This window comes from Podarcis filfolensis (genome assembly GCF_964270895.1).
Source record: "Podarcis filfolensis genome assembly, chromosome: 9".
Taxonomy (NCBI): domain Eukaryota; kingdom Metazoa; phylum Chordata; class Lepidosauria; order Squamata; family Lacertidae; genus Podarcis; species Podarcis filfolensis.
This window is the reverse complement of record NC_139610.1, coordinates 48,658,496-48,676,783: the sequence shown is the minus strand read 5'-3', so window position 1 is coordinate 48,676,783 and position 18,288 is coordinate 48,658,496. Positions and strand designations below refer to the sequence as shown.

Sequence of the window (18,288 nt, the reverse complement as noted above, 5' to 3'; positions counted from 1 at the left end):
GAATAATAACCAAGCTAGTGAGTTTTCATATTTTGACAATATTGGGAATTCTTTCATCTATGTAAATCAGTGGATTGGATCTTTTTAGTTTGAACCAAAACTGGTATTACTATAATGTTGGTTTTTTAAAAAGGTGGTTGCAAACTGGTTTTCAGGTCTATCAAAAGGCAAATAATTTAGGATTTTATTTATTTATTGTCAATTTATGGTTTTACTAGCTGTACTAGTCTTTAAATCAGAGGTTGGGAACTTGAGGCTCTCCAAAAGTTGCTGGACCCATCGTCCCTGACTACAGGTTCTCCGCATTGCTGCTTTAAATGCTAGCATTTTTGTCTGTCTGAAGAAAAGACAGCTGGAAGAGAAGCTTGCTAGGACAGGTGCCGGATATGGGAATGAAATCTCTTTATATGGTTGACAGATTAATGTTCTGATTTGCAAAATAGTTTTCCTGAAATGAACAACTGCCCTAGCCAACTTTTTAATTAACTGGCATTTGAAATAGCCACATGGAACAGATATATTTCCTTTTTACTGTAGGCTTTTTCACACACCCAAGTTAGCATGTTGAGAATGTGGTCTGAGTGTATTAACAGAGTTTGCAACACTGTGGCATAATTGGTTTGAGGTGAGCTGCGCTCTGGGTATCTGGTGAAGCAATAACAGGAAGGCTGCAGGAGGTACTTGACTCTGCATAGATCCATCTAAATCACTTTCTCAGAACTGATGTGTGAATTCATCCTGAGGCTCAGTGAGTGAAGATAATGCAAGGTATCAACTTATTGGCTGTGATTTATAGGTGCTGCCTTCCAGCTGTGGAGATCACTGAATGGAAGGCAACCAAGCTGTTAGGTTCTTTCCTTTTCCTTTTATAAAAAATATTTTCTTTTGATTTCTTAATATATTTCATGCAACAATGCATTGGTTTAAATTGTGTGGCTAATTGCTGTGGGGTTTATATATATATATATAACAATGGTATTAATATGGAATTGAAATGTGTATAGAGGCCTGACAGAAATGGCTTGAAAATCCCTTTAGAGATCTCTGACAAGATGTGATGAGTTCTTATTCAAGATTGCCCAGCTAAAGTATCTGCGGTGAACATGTGAACAATTATTAACGAGCCAAAATGCTAGTTCTGAAGATGGGGACACCAGTTATCTCCCCAAGAGAAGAGTTGAAGCTTACAGAGGCTCTCCCATCAGACACTTCATTTTTGCCAGTTAATTTTCCACATCTCATCATAGTGACAGAATGATCCACATTATGTATTTCCACAAATGAATGCTTGTCTCTTATAAATCCACTCTCTGAGAGGACACATCTTGGGATGAGATGCTGCGTTCTAAGTTAATGATAAAAATGGCTATCCATGAACAGAACATTGCTTGCTCACATGAACTAAAGGATTTATAAAGGCCAGTTCATTTGAATTCTAGAGCCACATTTCTAGAGCTTTATTGACATTAAAATAGTAAAATATATGCATTTTACTTTAACCTTAAGAGTCCAGTAATGAAGTTATGAAGCCAAGAAGAAGTATAGTTAGCAAAACACTGATTTTATATACATACATACATATATATATATATATATCCTTCTAAAACAAAGACACACTAAATCAGAGGAACATTAAATGGAGACACATGAAGCTTTGCTCATTCACATGTAGAAATAGAACCTGATGAAAGTTAAGGTGCTGGAGCACTGCAGAAAGTAATAAAACATTCTGCGTTGAAACAAAGTTACCCGGGCTACACAGTTTAGCCAGCTGCAATTAAGCATTGCTAGAAGTGCTAGCAGCTTGATCCTATTCATGCCTAACTCAAAAGTTCCATTGTGTTCAATGGGAAATGTCCCAAGTAAATGCACTTATGATTGCACTCCAAGTTAGATAATTAAGCAATGTACTGGCCCTGCAATTGCAAATACATCTTATTGCAAGTTCTTGAGAGGTAAGTTCCTGATCATCCCCACAGAGCGGAGTGTTTTATGACCAATGTTTCCCTTTGCGCAAATAGAAGACTGGGCTTTACCTTATGTCCTCCACTTGTAGAGAAGAGATGGGGAGCCTTAGACCCTTCCTTCTGGTGTTGCTGGAATCCCAGCCCCCATCAGGCTGCATGGCCAGTGGTCAGAGATGATGGGAGTCATAGTTCAACAACATCCAGAGGCCCACAGGCTCCCCATCCCTTTTGCAGGGAGAGAGTAAAACAGCCAGATCGTCATGTGGGAAATGGAGTTGGCCACTGTGAGAACAGGATGCTAGACTAGATGAGGCGTAGGCCTAATGCCGCAGGCTCCTCTTAGGTGCATCTGAAAGGCAGACTCTACCTAGACTGTACCTATACGTTTCATTATTGAATAATTGAACAACATACTAATTGTTGTCTGTATTACTTGTGGTGTTGTTGTTTAGTCGTGTCCGACTCTTTGTGACCCCATGGACCAGACCACGCCAGGCACTCCTGTCTTCCACTGCCTCCCTCAGTTTGGTCAGACTCATGTTTGTAGCTTCGAGAACACTGTCCAACCATCTCGTCCTCTGTCGTCCCCTTCTCCTTGTGCCCTCCATCTTTCCCAACATCAGAGTCTTTTCCAGGGAGTCTTCTCTTCTCATGAGGTGGCCAAAGTACTGGAGTCTCAGCTTCAGGATCTGTCCTTCCAGTGAGCACTCAGGGCTGATTTCCTTAAGAATGGATAGGTTTGATCTTCTTGCAGTCCATGGGACTCTCAAGAGTCTCCTCCAGCACCATAATTCAAAAACATCAATTCTTTGGCGATCAGCCTTCTTTATGGTCCAGCCCTCACTTCCATACATCAATACTGGGAAAACCATAGCTTTAACTATACGGACCTTTGTCAGCAAGGTGATGTCTCTACTTTTTAAGATGCTGTCTAGGTTTGTCATTGGTATTGCTTGTACTTGGCCCTATTAGATGGCTTCCAAAGGTGGAGTTATGAGAGCCACAGCTGGTCTGGCCTTCAGAATCTCCTGCAAGATAAGGCTCCTGAACATTTGGCTTTTGGGGAGGGGGTTGTAAGGAGGATGAGGCATACATAAGGCATCAAAGCTTTCTGTGGCATCTTAGAAGACTTAAACAATTGTTAACGACCAGTGTCTGTCAACCTGGGCTTTAGTCCACAAAAGCTTATGCCATATAAATAAATGTGTTAGTCTTTAAGTTGCCACGGGACTCCTTTGTTGTTTTTGCTGCAACAGACTAGCCCTGCTGGAGGGGGGGGAAAATACATAATACATGTTACTTCATGGTCAGCAACTTATGCCCGGATCCCAGTCTTTTAATTAAAAACCTTTTATTTCCACAAATTTATTCTGCGGTCGTTCTTCCAAGATCTGCCTTGGATTTCTAATGGGGAATGTTTTAGCAGGAATGTAGCCTTTTGTTACTATGAATAGTTCAGGGCAGATTAGCTGTGCGCCAATTTCCTGTTGCTTTTCAGAGCTGCAATCTGAGCCCTATTTGCTTCTGGCGCTTGCACAATAGAAAACAATGGGTGGCTTCTTTCAGGTTTCACTTCAGAGCTCTTAGGAACAGGGGAAGTGGCTAAAGCCCTACTTTACAGGTAATTAACAATAGATAATGTTTGCTTCCCTTCTCCCCCTCCTTTTTTTTAGAGCTGATAAAAGCTTGAAAGACTCTTCTATATGCCAGTTCAAAAGCTGCAGCAAGTTCCTGCTGTCACTGTCTTTGCATTAGTAAATGTGGCTCTTGGGATCTGGCTGGAGCATAGGCTGGGTAGAATTTTACACACCCCAAATGCAAAAGCGAGAGTGAAGCAGTTTGTTGGAAAAACGCAACACAACTGCAAGAGATCAATCTGCCTTGTTTGTTTGCTTTTTAAAAGTTCATCCTCTTGAAACATGCTAATTTATACTTAAACAATTGGGGCCTGCAACAAGGTGTTGCAGTATGTGTTTACTCAACAGAAGTATTCCTATTCAGAATGTCTGCCAGTCATGCACTCCTCCAAAATACTAAATTCTAATTTTCTGTTTCTCATTGGTATGCTGAATCTCCATTGGAGGAGGGGAGGTTCTCCAAGCATGTGAATATCTGTCTTTTGTTTCTGCTTAGCCCTGTTTGGTCTGCATTTCAGTCAGCTTTCATCACCTGCATTCACTATTAGAGAAAGTGATATGCAGTGCAACTTTATCGATCTGGTACCTTTTTTGCGGGTGCTCTGCTATTCCACTGCCCATTTTTAATTGTTTGCTGATCAGGTATGGGAAGAAAGTATTTACTATTATGTATATTCATTAATAGGGGTTTTTATGTATACTTTATTTATAGTTGCTGGATACTGTTAAGCATCGCATAGATAACTGGGTATTATACTGAAAACTTAATGAAAAAATGTATTTCTGATCAGTGGTCAAATGGTTAGGGTAAGCCTCACTCTGAAATCCACCAGTTGTGGTCAACTTGTGGTCCTTCATAAAGCTCTGAAAAAAAGGAGCAAAGAGGTTGTCAAAAGGTAGGGTGGCCAGAATCCTGCTCCCTCGAGCACTGACCCTGCTTTAAAGAGTTGATAGCAGTCTCTAGCCCTCTGTGGCTCTACAGATTTGCAGCACACCAGGCTTCCATCTATGCTACTGGAGTGTATGAGTTCCTGCACAGCTGCCTCTGTTGAAGTTGAACTGAATGGTAAAGCCACTGGTCCTGGGTATTTAAGTGGTTTATTTTCTGCATCCTGTTGTTCTTCCATGGAGCTGAAAGATATAAAATTGCATGGTTCTCCTCTCCCTGTCACAATTCTATCCACACAACTGCCCTGTGAGGTGAGCTAGGCATGGTGGCTGACCCAAGGTTACTCAATGAGTCACTTAGATGAATAAAACCCAAAATTAATAGACAAGGGACACGGGTGGCGCTGTGGTCTAAACCACAGAGCCTAGGGCTTGCCGATCAGAAGGTCACGGTTCGAATCCCCGCTACGGTGTGAGTTCCTGTTGCTCGGTCACAGCTCCTGCCAACCTAGCAGTTTGAAAGCACGTCAAAGTGCAAGCAGATAAATAGGTAACACTCCGCCGGGAAGGTAAACGGCGTTTCCATGCACTGTTCTGGTTCGCCAGAAGCGGCTTAGTCATGCTGGCCACATGACCCTGAAGCTGTCTGCGGACAAATGCCGGCTCCCTCGGCCAGTAAAGCGAGATGAGCGCTGCAACCCCAGTGTCGTCTGCGACTGGACCTAATCGTCAGGGGTCCCTTTACCTTTATAGTGTCATAAGAACATGCGAAGAATCTGCTGGAGCAGGCTAATGCCTCATCTATTCCACCAGCCGGTTCCCACAGTGGCCAAGACAGATGCTGGTGGTAAAACAGGAAGCAGGATTCGAGCACAAGAGCAGTTGTGGAGGCAAAGTATAGCCATCATGGCTAGTAGCCCTGTCCCCCAAGAATTTGTCCAATCCTCTTGGCCATCACTTCCTCCTGTGGGAGCGAGTTTCATGGTTTAACTACATGCTGTGTGAAGAAGTTTGTCCGTTTGTGACATGTGCAGTACAAACAAAATTTGGCCTGCATTGCAGCGTCAACAACCTCACCAACCTGAAGCTGGACACCTTTTTCCTTTTGCTATGTTTTCTTCACCATCATGTTTTCTTTCAATATCCTCCTGTCTTTTCCGTGCAATTTTATTGTACCTTCACGAGACGAGAGCTGTGGTGTCAGCTTCACAACAAAGGTCGATGTAAATCTTAGTTTTAAACTTGAGCATGCTATTCAGTTTAAAGAGGTAGCAAAGAATGAAGTGAACACTCCTAACTGCACAATCCAAACCGCGTCTACTCAAAGTTGAATTCAATAAGAGGCTCACTCCCAGGGTAAGTGGAGTTAGGCTTGCAGCCTTAGTAACTTTTCTCTTAAATTAACTTGAAGGAAGGGAACCCAAATCAAGGCAAAAAGCTCTGGATTATAACACTGGCCCTGGTCTGTAGATTTTGCTGTCCATCTATTCTCTTATCTTTTCCACGCTCACATCACCAGGTTATGAATGCCCTCCTATCATCTGTTAAGTGGAATAACTAACTTCTGTCAGATGTGATTTATTTCTTCTCTTGCTTCACCATCTCAGGGAGAAAATCATGCGTGTAAGGATAGAGTTTTGTTCAATTAGTTTTTTTTAATGAAGTTTTGGTTTGTTATAATGGTTGGGAAATGTTTGTTTTCTGAAATGGAGGAAGTTGACTTCTAGACACGATGATGATGTCTAGCATTCGTATTAATGACAGTGGGATGGAAGTGATGTGGGGTATTGTTTATTTCAAACAAAATGTGGATAGGATTTATGTGGTTTTTTAGAATCTGTTGACTGATACTGAGCATTATGTTGCTTTGGCTATTGTGTCTACTGAAGACGAACCATGTTACATGCTTTACAATCCTATCACTTATGAGAATATTTTTTATGTTAGTAGATGAACTTTTACAGCACTGTGAATTGATGTTGAAATTATGTACTATGGAAATAGTTTTTCACTCATTTCTTGTAGACAGCTATTTAGAAAGTGTTTTCGAATCTTCACTGTGTTCCTCAAAGAAACATCTTAAATTACTATTGGCACCCCATGTCAAAAGGGGTTATAACAACAGGTGGAGTTGTTCAAAGCTACATACTGAGTCCACAGCAAAAGTGGCACCGTGGTCAACCAGATCCAGGTCTTGGGATCCACTAGCATGTATCTTTATCACTGAATGACTGCAGCATCAAGTTCTGACCTGTGTATGGGCCCGCTCAGCACTTGCACATCACCTCAATCACAGTACTTTCTGATTGCATCAGCACGTGCCAGCCCCCAGCTGTCATTTCTGCAGGAGTAAAAGTGACCCCCCCAAAAAAACAATAATGTACATGCATGTACTGTATGAATCAGCCATAACTTTGTGAACTGGACTGCACTGGTTCTTCAAAAACCATCTGCATTTCTTGGAAACAAGAGCTGTTTTCTGGTGTGGGGAAAATGGGACCGGGCTGGTGCCAAATATGCAGCTGTAAATGTCCTTTCACCCAGAAGCCTATTCCTTCTTAGGACACAACTGTGACCTTCTGCACCTGCATAACAGCAATAAATCTTCCAGTTTCAGCAGGGAAAGCAAACCTCTCCCCTGAGCCCTCTATGAGAGAGAGAGAGTTTCCAGGTGGTGTTGTTTGGCATGTGCACCTGATTTCCCATTAGGCAATCTATGGTGCAGTGCTGGTAAGTGAAAAGCTAGTTGCCTACATTTTATCTGGTCTATGGTGATCTTTTTACTTCATAAAACTTATCAGTAGGCAAGCAACCTAAAGTGATACTATCCAAACAAATCTAAAGAAGTCCTTACTTCTTCTTTTACTTGGGCATCCAAACTAAAGTTCCCAAAATACTCTTAACCAATAAAATTTCGAATGTTGCTTTAGCATAAAAGCAGGAGATAATATTTTACATTTTTAAAATGTTACATGAAATCTATTAGAGAGAGAAAATAATATTCACAAATTTATGAAATAGGTTTCTTCTCCAAATTACCTTAATTATTCTTTAGTAAACAAAGTATTGATGATTATCATAGCCTGAGCCTTAGGATAATGGAGAACTGTGTGCTGAATTCAGCCATAGCATTAAAGAGTAAACCAATATTTTAGCAAGTGACGTGCCCACACATAGCTACTTGATTCCAAGATTCAAACTGTGTAGACCAAACTTCCAAAGACTGTTGGTGTTGGAGCTAAACTTCAAGTCTCTTTTTAAAAAGCCTGCCTTGTAATGTTTCCCTTAGACCACTTGACTAGGGAATACATTTTCACTGAGGACTATGTTGGAAGAATTTGTGAAGCAGAGTTGTGGCCCCAATCAGGATAATTTGGGTATCCAGTGCTCTGTTGAGTTCTTCCTGACATCAGTTCATCAACCAGCTGACACAGTTTGTTAGAGTTGGAGAGGGCTTATCACATGACCAATACAGATGGACCATGATTATGATCCACCCCATAGCTTTCCATATTTTATTTATGTATTCAATTTTTAACCTGCACGTTCCAAAATACATTTCCAAAGATAACTGGCTAAAACAACCTTTTAGCAGTTTAAAACTCCTAAAAGCAATAATCTACTCTCAAGCTAACAATTTCAGGGTTGCCAGGGACAGAACTTTCAGTTATCCAATGAATGGTGTAAACCGGAATGTTTTACTTTTCCAATGAAATCAATATTTAAGGTCTGCTGATTGTGTTGGGAAAGTCAAACACTTGCTAGACTCCTTCCTGTTGAAATCAATGCTGCTTCACTTTGACTAGATCAGAATCATGGTCCATCAGTGTCAAGCCTGCTAGTCTCTCTTCCCACGCCACCCTCAAATATGGCAATGATAAAATTGGCCACATACGAGTTGAATAAAATTCTAAATGTATGGTAGGATTTTTGGTTTCTATCAAATGCCCATCCTAATTCAGACCATTTGTTCTTCCTGAGAGTTGCATATGCTCCTTATACGTAAAACTGATGTTCCTTTCATGTTTTCCAATGAAACCTCATTTGCCAAAACAAGTGATGCTCATAGGAATATTTGACACCATGGTTGGATTCTGGGTAGTCTTTACAGTGTTCTTTTTACAATGACTCTCAGATAGGTGGGTGTTATGCCAAAAAATAGAATATGTTAAGAAAAAAAGTAATGATCTCATCTGATATTTCTATTTTAAACAAGGTGCTTTTTGATGCTTTACTAGACATGACATCACAGTTTCCTGTTTCATAACTTAGCTCTGCTGCACTGAGCCAATTGCCTGGGTCCCACAGCTTACAAGGGCTCACATCCCTTTATAAGAAAATAGTTGCCATTTACAAGGACCGAAAGGCGAAAAGAAGTAGCAATGAGTTAGAAGCTAGGCAATCTATAATTTTTAAACAGCACCCAGTAAAAACCCGGTCAAAAATAAGATGACAACAAAATTGTTTTTGGCTTGACTGGGGGAAAAGAAAATTGGAAAGGATGTTGTCAGAGTTTTAGGCCCCAGAAGTTCTTCTTCCATGGAAACTGTGCTCTCAAGAATAAAGGTTACGTCTTCTGGTGAGATGAGTCTAGCCTGCTTCACACTTTATTCTGGCAGTGTGGTTGTTCACAATTTATATGGCATTGTGGCATCCTTGTCCATGGCCTGATGACTGCAGCATCAGATGTGTGAATGTGCCATTGCCACAGGCAGAACTTTCATAGGACCTCACAACACCTCAAAAAGAATGATTTTCAGTGGAATCAACAGATAAGTAGCCACGTGTAAGGGGACTTTTTGTGAAGTGTTGCAATACAATTATAGTATAGTTGAAGACAGAATACCCTTTCTGGCATTGTCCACAGGTACTAACTGAGACCAAAACTCCTTTCTTTGATTCACCTCTTCCAAAAGTTGGTAGAGAATAAAACATCCCCTTTTCGCATTTGGAAAGTCTTCCATGTCCCTTTGATATCCTGTGACTGGCTTATGTCCTTTGGTGCATAGGGAACTGGGTTCTATTTTATTTTTTACTGTAGCTTTTTTGTAAATGTGTTTGCTCAGAAGTAGGACTTGGTCTATTATTATTATTATTATTATTATTATTATTATTATTATTATTACTTGTATAGCGCCCTTCATCCATAGATCTCAGAGCAGTTCACAACACAAAACGACTATATAAAAACACAAAGTGCATAATAAAAATAAGAACAAAAACAACCCTTCCACTACCACACATTTAATAGGGCATCAGATGTCAATCAGCTGAAGAGGACCATTTTGCCTGGCACCCAAAAGTGTATAATGAAGGTGCCAGACGACCCTCCCTGGGGAGAGCATTCCACAAATGTGGAGCCATTGCAAAAAAGGTACATTTGCATGTTGCCACTCTCTGGACGTCTTGTGGAGGAGGCACCTGAAGAAGGGCCTCAGAAGATGATGAGAGGTAGGTTCACATGGAGAGAGGCAGCCCTGGTTGGGGAACCTGTGTCCCTCCAGATATTGTTGAATAAATCCACACCAGCCAGAATGACCAATGGTCTGGGATGATGGTGTCTCAAGTCTAACACATCAGGAGGGTCACCAGTTCCCCTCAGGCCTCATTTAGCGTGTGCTTAAGGTTGGAGCCCTCTCATCTTGCCATGTGATGTACCACTTCACAACAGAAAGATACAGAATTTATCTACCTGCTGACAGCAGGTAACTCTTGTTTAGGCCCCAGCCAATCTCCAGGCTTGCCATGACTTGCATTGAAGCTGTTCCTATGTTGAAATGAATGTGTATCAAGCTGAGCTTCTGAGTTGAACTTTCCTCTGTTGCTATCCAATGGTGACTGTCAATGTAAAGAATGGTTAAGTGACTTTCTATCTCCTTTCCCAAACTGTGCATGTAGGAGTAGGTAGGGGGAACAGTCATCCATCACGGTGTGAAGGTTTTGACTTTTTGTCTTGTGAATATTTGGGCCCTCAAGAATGAATATTTGTCTGTCTGAACAGCTTAGAACTTCCAGACTGTTTAGCAAGGTAAAGTGACTATGTATGTCTCTACTGAACTTTCAGTGCTATTTGTGTGGAAATACATGCCATTCTGCTGTTTTGTAGGCAACTAGTTAGCTAATCTTTCCTTTCGTTTCCTTGCTTTCATCTGGTGAGGCCACCTAACCAGGAAGGTTATTTTAGCAAGAAAGCCAAAGAGACCATTCCTGAATTTAAAATATAATGTGCATTCATGCTTATCCGATTCTTAACAGTCAGGAATTCCAATTTACTGACTTCTTAGGATCCAACCTTTTTAATAAGAGCTGTATAAAAAATGAGGGATGTGTCTTGCAGTCAGCATGTGATAAGACATGTCCCTCAGACCCTGTGTTGGGAAAGTTGTCTTTTTCAATTTCTTGGTGCCTGGGAAAGCAGCTTTTAAATTACAACAAAGGTTTGAATCATTGCATGGAGTCACTGGCCCCTCTGAGGGGGCTTTCTCTGTCTTCTTAAGAACAGACCACGCTCAGAGCCAGATGGTTCCTGTCTGCTGGCTTTATTCAATGCACTTCCTCCCACAGACGGGAGCCCTTTTGCCCTCCTTCCACCCCTCCTCTTTCAAGCATCCACCATGGAGTCTTTCTGTTTTGTGGCTGGAAATAATCTTTTATTGCCCAGTTGTTCGGAAGTGACCTTTTGCCCTTGATTAGATAGCACCAGGCTCTATCACCGGGTTGCTTTTGAGCTGGCAGTTGCTTTTTGTCTTTGCTGATCCGGTGTCAGGAAGAACAATGTAAAGGTTTGCAAAATTTTAGTTCAGCTAAGGCTCCATGTGGGATGGCAAGGGGTGGAGAGAGATGCTGGAATATTGCAGAGCAGCTTTTGTGGGCCACGATAAATCATGCGTGTGAGTTAAAGAATGGTACATCGCAAAGTAAAATCACATGCTTGGAGATATACGACGACCTCCTGGTAGATTGCCTTTTCCACCTTTCTGAAGAGTTAGGAGTTGTGATAAAAAAAATCTGCAAGGAAAATGAAGAGAACATGCTTAGAATCAGTTTGCATATTTACTCGTAAGCAAGTCTCATTTATTTCAGTGGATCTAAATTCCAAGTCAGTGTGCTTTGGAAAGATCTGGCTTAGTTGAACCCTTTTTCTCTTCTCCTCTCCCTTTTGGTTTTGCTTGAAAAAGACAAATTCGTAAAGTAAAAAGAGAGTGCAGAGGTGTCTTCATGGACTAGTGGTAAAGATGGTGGCTGGTCTGACATAGGACTGGTAGGGCCAGGCAGAAGGCAGGAACAGGAATACAAGTACTTCAAGCACATAAATATCAATGTGACTATTTCATTTTGAAATCTGCTTCTCTCCTTCTGTTCTTCTATTTCCCCAGTCCTTCCATAACAATTGATTAATTTCTCATCTTCATCCAATATTGGATTATCTTCCATTAACCCCCTCACCAGTAATACCTGCATCCAGATCAATACAAACTGTGACATCTACAGCATGGGTGGAGAATCTGTGTCCCTCCATTGCTGGACTACAAATCCCATCACCTCTAACTACTGGCCATGGTAGCTAGTACTGATGGAAGTTGTAGTCCAACGTTATCTGGAGGGTCACAGGTCTGGCCTACAGGCTTTTTACTGTCCTCTCAATCCTTAAGTGATAAGTATAGTTCAGCCTTCCCCAACCTAGTGCCCTCTAAATGTTTTGGACTTCAGCTTCCGTCACTGGCCATGCTGGCTAAGACTTATGGGAGTTGTAGTGCAAAACATCTGGAAGGGTACTAGGATGGGGAAGGCTCATCCTGGTCTATTGCAGTCCCTGTAGCAAAGACTTAATGTTTATAAAGTGAAAGCAGATGCCTCATTATAAAACAGATTTTAAATCAAATGATCGTGTCTAGTTTATGCCAAACAAACAAGCCCCCAAAAGGGGTGCCACTGCCCTTCAATAAATGTTCTACAAACTGGAAGCAGATTACCATCTGCTTAAATAGCATTAGCTGGCTTTAAAGAGGCAATCTGCTTACTTAAATAAAAAAATAATGACTGGTCCAGACTGAACCATTATCCTTGGTAATTTGGTGAACTCAGAAATTCAGCTGTCACAAAAGACAAAACTCCGTAAACAAATGTATTGTTCCTTGTCAAATTAAGAAAATGAACCCCACTGCATTGCCCTGTGCCATATCTTGCCTGATGAAAAATTCTGGAAAACACAAAAGCTTGCCATGATATTGTTGCATTCTGGTGAATCCTAATACAGTATATTGCCCAACTTGAAAATCTCTTGCAAGTTTATATTTTGCCAAAAACACCCTTGTATGGAAACAAAGTAAGCAGAGTGGCTGAGATACATAGTACTCTAAGCAGCAAACTTTTACTGCAATGCTTGCTCTTTTCCTTATTTTGAAATATAGGGAATGTCCCAGTGAAATAAGTAAATGTGTACATAAGGGATAAGCTCCCGCCCTTTTGCATCTCTCAGCTCTTTTCACCCTTTCATATTTGTAGGCTTTGTAAAAACTAGTATGTTGCATTTCCCCCCTCTGTTTCAGCAATGAGGGCAAATTAAGAGGAAACCGATTTAGCCAGAAGTGCAGTAGCTTAGCAATATGCTGATGGTAGCTATATATTGGTGCAGTTAGACATGGTTTATTGCTCTTGTTAAGACCCATCAGGGTGGAAAAAGCTTTTTGTCCCGGTACATAATTTGCCATTTTAATTTAAGAATCATTACCTTTCAAGTGTTTTGTGAATTCAAATGGTACACATTTCTTTCCAAGGCTGACTTTTCTCAGAGGGAGTTGCCCTGCTAAAATTTTCCTGTGCTAATGTTTTCATTCATGTTGAGAAGGGCCTCCTTCCATCCTAAAAAATAAAGTCCTCAAATTAACACTGGACAACAGGCGTCTCCCCCCTCCCCAATATCTCCCTTGATGTAGCCAGAGCAAAGAAGCCAATACCGTTTAAGTCAATGCTGTCATCTTTCGATACCAGAGATCTTCTCCCAACCTATATCATGTGACCTACTTTTAACTGGCATTTGAATCGAAAAACAGTAATATTCAATGATAGCTTTTAAAATAATTTCTAACATACTCCAAACTGACATAATTTTAACAGTAGTCCGAACTTCTTTTTAAAAGTCTTTGTTTAATAGAACATCATCCCTGTCGTGGCTTAATATGTACCAGGGCAAAGTGGCAAAAAGGCCTTCCTTTCACACTAATTCATTCAGGCACACATCCATCTGTGATGAGGGAGAGTGAGGCCTTTATCTGAAAGACTGAAACCCTTTGGTTCACCCTTCTAAGAATATGGCGCACTCTTCAGGGAGCTCCAGGTTCAGCCATGAACTTTTCTGGGTGGATGGGATTCGGAAACATAGTTTATCTAAACATGTTCGGTGTATCTACCATTTTTCTCATGCCCAATTCCATACTTGCTACTGATCTTCCTTGGATAGATAGTGGAAGGAGCTGGGATCCAACCCACAGCATTTCTCAAAGGAAATGTGTCCTCTGGTAGGTGTCCTCTCCTAAACCCAAGAACATGGTAAACCCAATATACTTCATCCCAAGGAGAGACAGTTGATATGATGGCAGCATAGCTTGGGTTCTAGACAGCAAATGGGGTGTAAAGGATGAACGTTTATAAAGGATGGACTACTTCCAGTTTCACCCCATTCCCCCAAAGAGGAGTTGAGGCCTTCAGTTTACCAAGCCCTCATGTACATGCTGTGGCAAGTTACCTCAAACTTACATTGTTGTTTAGTCGTTTCCTACTCTTTGTGACCCCATGGACCAGAGCACGCCAGGCACTCCTGTCTTCTACTGCCTCCCGCAGTTTGGTCAGACTCATGTTTGTGGCTTCGAGAACAGTGTCCAACCATCTCGTCCTCTGTCGTCCCCTTCTCCTTGTGCCCTCCATCTTTCCCAACATCAGGGTCTTTTCCAGGGAGTCTTCTCTTCTCATGAGGTGGCCAAAGTATTGGAGCCTCAGCTTCATGATCTGTCCTTCCAGTGAGCACTCAGGGCTGATTTCCTTAAGAATGGATACGTTTGATCTTCTTGCAGTCCATGGGACTCTCCAGAGTCTCCTCCAGCACCATAATTCAAAAGCATCAATTCTTCGGCGATCAGCCTTCTTTATGGTCCAGCTCTCACTTCCATACTTACATTAAGTGTCTGTAATTGTGCTCTCGCTCCAACACGACTTCAATACAACCTCATGGTTAATCTAAAAGAATAGATTCCAGTGACATTTTGTTGGGAGTGGCCTGCTTCTAGCTTGGTTTGGCACCATTCAGTCACTGGATAGAGAAGGAGCTCAACTGCCTCGCCTTCAGAATGCCACAGTTGCTGTCCTCAGAAACATTGCCCATTAGGAAACACGGCCAGTAGCCATGATGGCTCTGCTCTGTCTCCACCTTTGGAAGCCATATGTCTCTGAATAACAGTCGCTGGGAATCACAGGCAGAGAGGGTGCTATTATACTCAGATCCTGCTTGTGGGCTTTCCATACGCATCTGGCTGGCCACTGTGAGAACAGGATGCTGGACTTGATTGGCCTTATCCAGTAAGGCTCATGTTCTCAGTGGAGATGAAGATAGCAAGAATTGCCCAGGACTCTACTTTCAACAAGGGACGCGGGTGGCACTGTGGCTTAAACCACAGAGCCTAGGGCTTGCCGATCAGAAAGTCGACGGTTCGAATCCCCGCAACGGGGTGAGCTCCCGTTCCTTGGTCCCTGCTCACGACTGGACCTAACGGTCAGGGGTCCCTTTACCTTTACCTAGTTTCAACACAACAGTAAAGAGGATAGTGCCTCTGAGTATGTTTTGAGTGCTTTCCCTTACCACCATGTAACTGCTGCAATGTTTGAGATTTTAAAGGAAGTACATGACCTCCAACGGTGCTCAAACTAAGGCAAAAGGATTCTCCCTCTCCCCATAATTTAAACCTTAACACAAATCAAAATCAAAATGCACAAGCCCTGCTCCTTTGCACAGCTCTGCAAGGTCCTAATATTGCTAGGACTCTCTTCTAGGCAGGGTCTGTGATGCCCTTATCCTTTGGCAGCCTGAGGTTTTTTTTTTCTGGGAAGTCAACACCTTCACAAGATTAACATACATTAGCCATCATGTTTCAGTATTTCCTTTTTTCTGTATGCATAGCTATTAGATGTGTGTGGAAAAAAAACGTCATGCGTATCAAAAGGCCTATTTGCATGAGAATTTCCAGTGGAAATGTCCTGTGACCTTTTTCTTGTCTGGGGTGGCTAATCCTATTTGAAATTCCTGCCATGCTCCTACAGAAGGTCAGCTCGGTTGTGAATCAAACTGCACCTGCTGCCACTGCAGTGCCTCATCTTCCTCCGCAGGAGATTCAAGAAAAACACCAATGTCCGAGTGCCCAAGAATAATAATAATCATTGAGCGCATTTGATTCTTAAAATTTCATTTTATTAAAAAGGCTTTAAGAAACAGTGGTGTGTTTATGAGAAAGCTGAGTTAAAGAGCAGGGCTTCCCTCATCTTGCATGTTTATAATTAACTGCGGGTGCAATCTGACTGGAATGTATGGGAGCTGCTTGAGAGCGGGGCAGCATGTTTTGTTTTATTGCGGGGATTACGCAGCCTTTAAGAAAACACCTCCCCCTGCCCTGCTTCCATAGCAGGGTGTCAGCTTGGCCCTGTGGGAAATCCCTCTCTATTGGATTGCATGTAGCACACTGGCAAAGTGTAAGCATCCTTTCAGTGAAAAGCTGAAGAGTTACACTAGACAGAACAAATGCTCTCACCTGGGACACAGGCTAAACACTCCCACTTTTCCACGGTGGGGTGGACTCTCACTCAAGGCACATGAAACCACTTTTCACTTGGACCACATTCAGTCTCTCACTCTGGAAACGGCCTAAAGGAAAACACAACAGCCCCCCGCCAAAGGACACCATGCCGCACACGAAACCATTTCCAGTAAAAGGCATTTTAATAATCTTAATCCTACCCCACATACCTCACCCCCACTATCCCCATCAGGCTGTCCTTATACTCTCCTTTCCCTAGCGCCAGTGGAAGGTGCACTGGTTCGGGGAGTATCCTGAACAGCTGCAGCCACTCAGGCAGATGGCCTACAACAGGCATAGGCAAACTCGGCCCTCCAGATGTTTTGGGACTACAACTCCCATCATCCCTGACCACTGATCCTGTTAGCTAGGGATGATGGGAGTTGTAGCCCCAAAACATCCAGAGGGCTGAGTTTGCCTATGCCTATGCCTGGCCTACAACCTCAGCAGAACCTAATCCTGAGGTAAATCCTTCCCAGAAGCATGAGCTTAGAGATGGTAGCTTCTTCAAGGGGGCAGGGGGCTGGGTGCCAGCCAGTACCTCTCCCCACTCTTCCTCTCCCAGCCACTTGCCTCTCTCCAGCCTCCTGGTGCTGCCATTGGGAGTTGCCCAGTTGGTAGTGACTGACCCATAACAGGGTCTTTTCAGTGGTGGTTCCCCATTTGTGGAATGCCCTTCCATCGTTCTGCTTCATTCTTAATATTTAGGGAAATTGAAAAAAAAAACAACTTTCCTGTTTACCCAGGCATTTGATGGCCGAAAGATCTGTCCGTGGCAGCCATGAAATCATTAGTTTTGAGAATAAGTGATTCCTTTTACGAGGTTGTTTTTAACTGGTTTTAGAAGTTTTAATTACATTGTTTTAGCATTGACATATTTTTCCACCATGGGCTCTTTGGGAGGAAGTGTGGGCTGCATAATTTATTTTTAAATACATCTCATCACAGTGGGAAAGTGACCATGGGTACTTTCTCAGCCTGCTGTCCAGGTCCAGGTATGGGCAACTTCAAGGCCCCCTTCTTTTTAAAAATATTTAAACTGGAGTTATACTAAGCCACCCTTCAAATAAAACAGGAACAGGGAAACATTGGCTACATGGCTAATGGTCAGTGATGATGGGAGTTGTAGTTCAATAACATCTGGAGAAGGTTTCCCACACCTGAAAAAGAGAGGTTGCCTTCAGAAAGAGGATGGCCCTCTGCCAGCCCTTCAAACAGAGCAGTATCCTTTGTAAAACAGGATGCACATCCCCCCTAAACATGGGGAAGGACTATACCAGTAGCTCTGACCCGCTTCTTCATCTAGCCCAAAGATACACTGAGTTTCAGGTGGCAGCGGTGGGGCCCTTTCCAACACTCCTGCTTGTACTGTATATGATTGACAGAAACAAAAGCAAAAGACCATGGTGATAGTTGTTAATTATTTCTAGGATGCCTGCTTTAATTAGGCCCTGTTCATAAATAAATATAAGATGTCCCTGCAGTCTAAAAGACAAGACACACAAGGCAAGAATATCAGGGAGATCAGTTTCATCATGCCAGAACAAAAGGCACAGTTGCTAATTGGCACATATCTTTATCTATATCATCTATATACAGTGGTACCTTGGGTTACAGACACTTCAGGTTACAGACTCCGCTAACCCAGAAATAGTACCTCGGGTTAAGAACTTTGCTTCAGGATGAGAACAGAAATCATGCTCCGGCGGCGCAGCAGCAGCAGGAGGCCCCATTAGCTAAAGTGGTGCTTCAGGTTAAGAACAGTTTCAGGTTAAGTACAGATCTCTGGAACGAATTAAGTACTTAACCCGAGGTACCACTGTATATATCTCCAGTTGAAGCATGGCTGATCTTCCCATGCTGGGATTCTTGTTAGGATGGACTTGGTAGAATTCCCTTCAGTGCAAGATATTTGATATAAGATAAGTTGGTTTGCTTGGCAAATATGATCTTTTC

The 18,288-nt window shown here is 42.3% G+C and overlaps 2 long non-coding RNA genes across 4 annotated transcripts in view; one reads left to right on the top strand and one right to left on the bottom strand.

Annotated features, from left to right (window-relative positions):
- The first annotated feature begins 3,314 nt into the window (after window positions 1-3,314).
- Window positions 3,315-18,288, top strand: part of LOC310742542 — a 140,820-nt gene continuing 125,846 nt past the window's right edge. Inside the window, exon 1 of the long non-coding RNA XR_014538533.1 lies at window positions 3,315-3,588. This is a non-coding gene — a long non-coding RNA (uncharacterized lncRNA). The remainder of the gene's footprint in view (window positions 3,589-18,288) is intronic.
- On the bottom strand, window positions 11,016-16,310 carry LOC310742581. Of its 3 annotated transcripts, none has more exons than XR_014538578.1 (3): window positions 16,288-16,310; window positions 13,224-13,354; window positions 11,016-11,500 (listed from the first exon to the last, which is right to left on the bottom strand). It is a non-coding gene; the product is annotated as an uncharacterized lncRNA (long non-coding RNA). The 3 variants fall into 3 exon arrangements; XR_014538580.1 differs by lacking the exon at window positions 16,288-16,310 and adding an exon at window positions 14,665-14,907; XR_014538579.1 differs by lacking the exon at window positions 11,016-11,500 and adding an exon at window positions 11,784-11,947.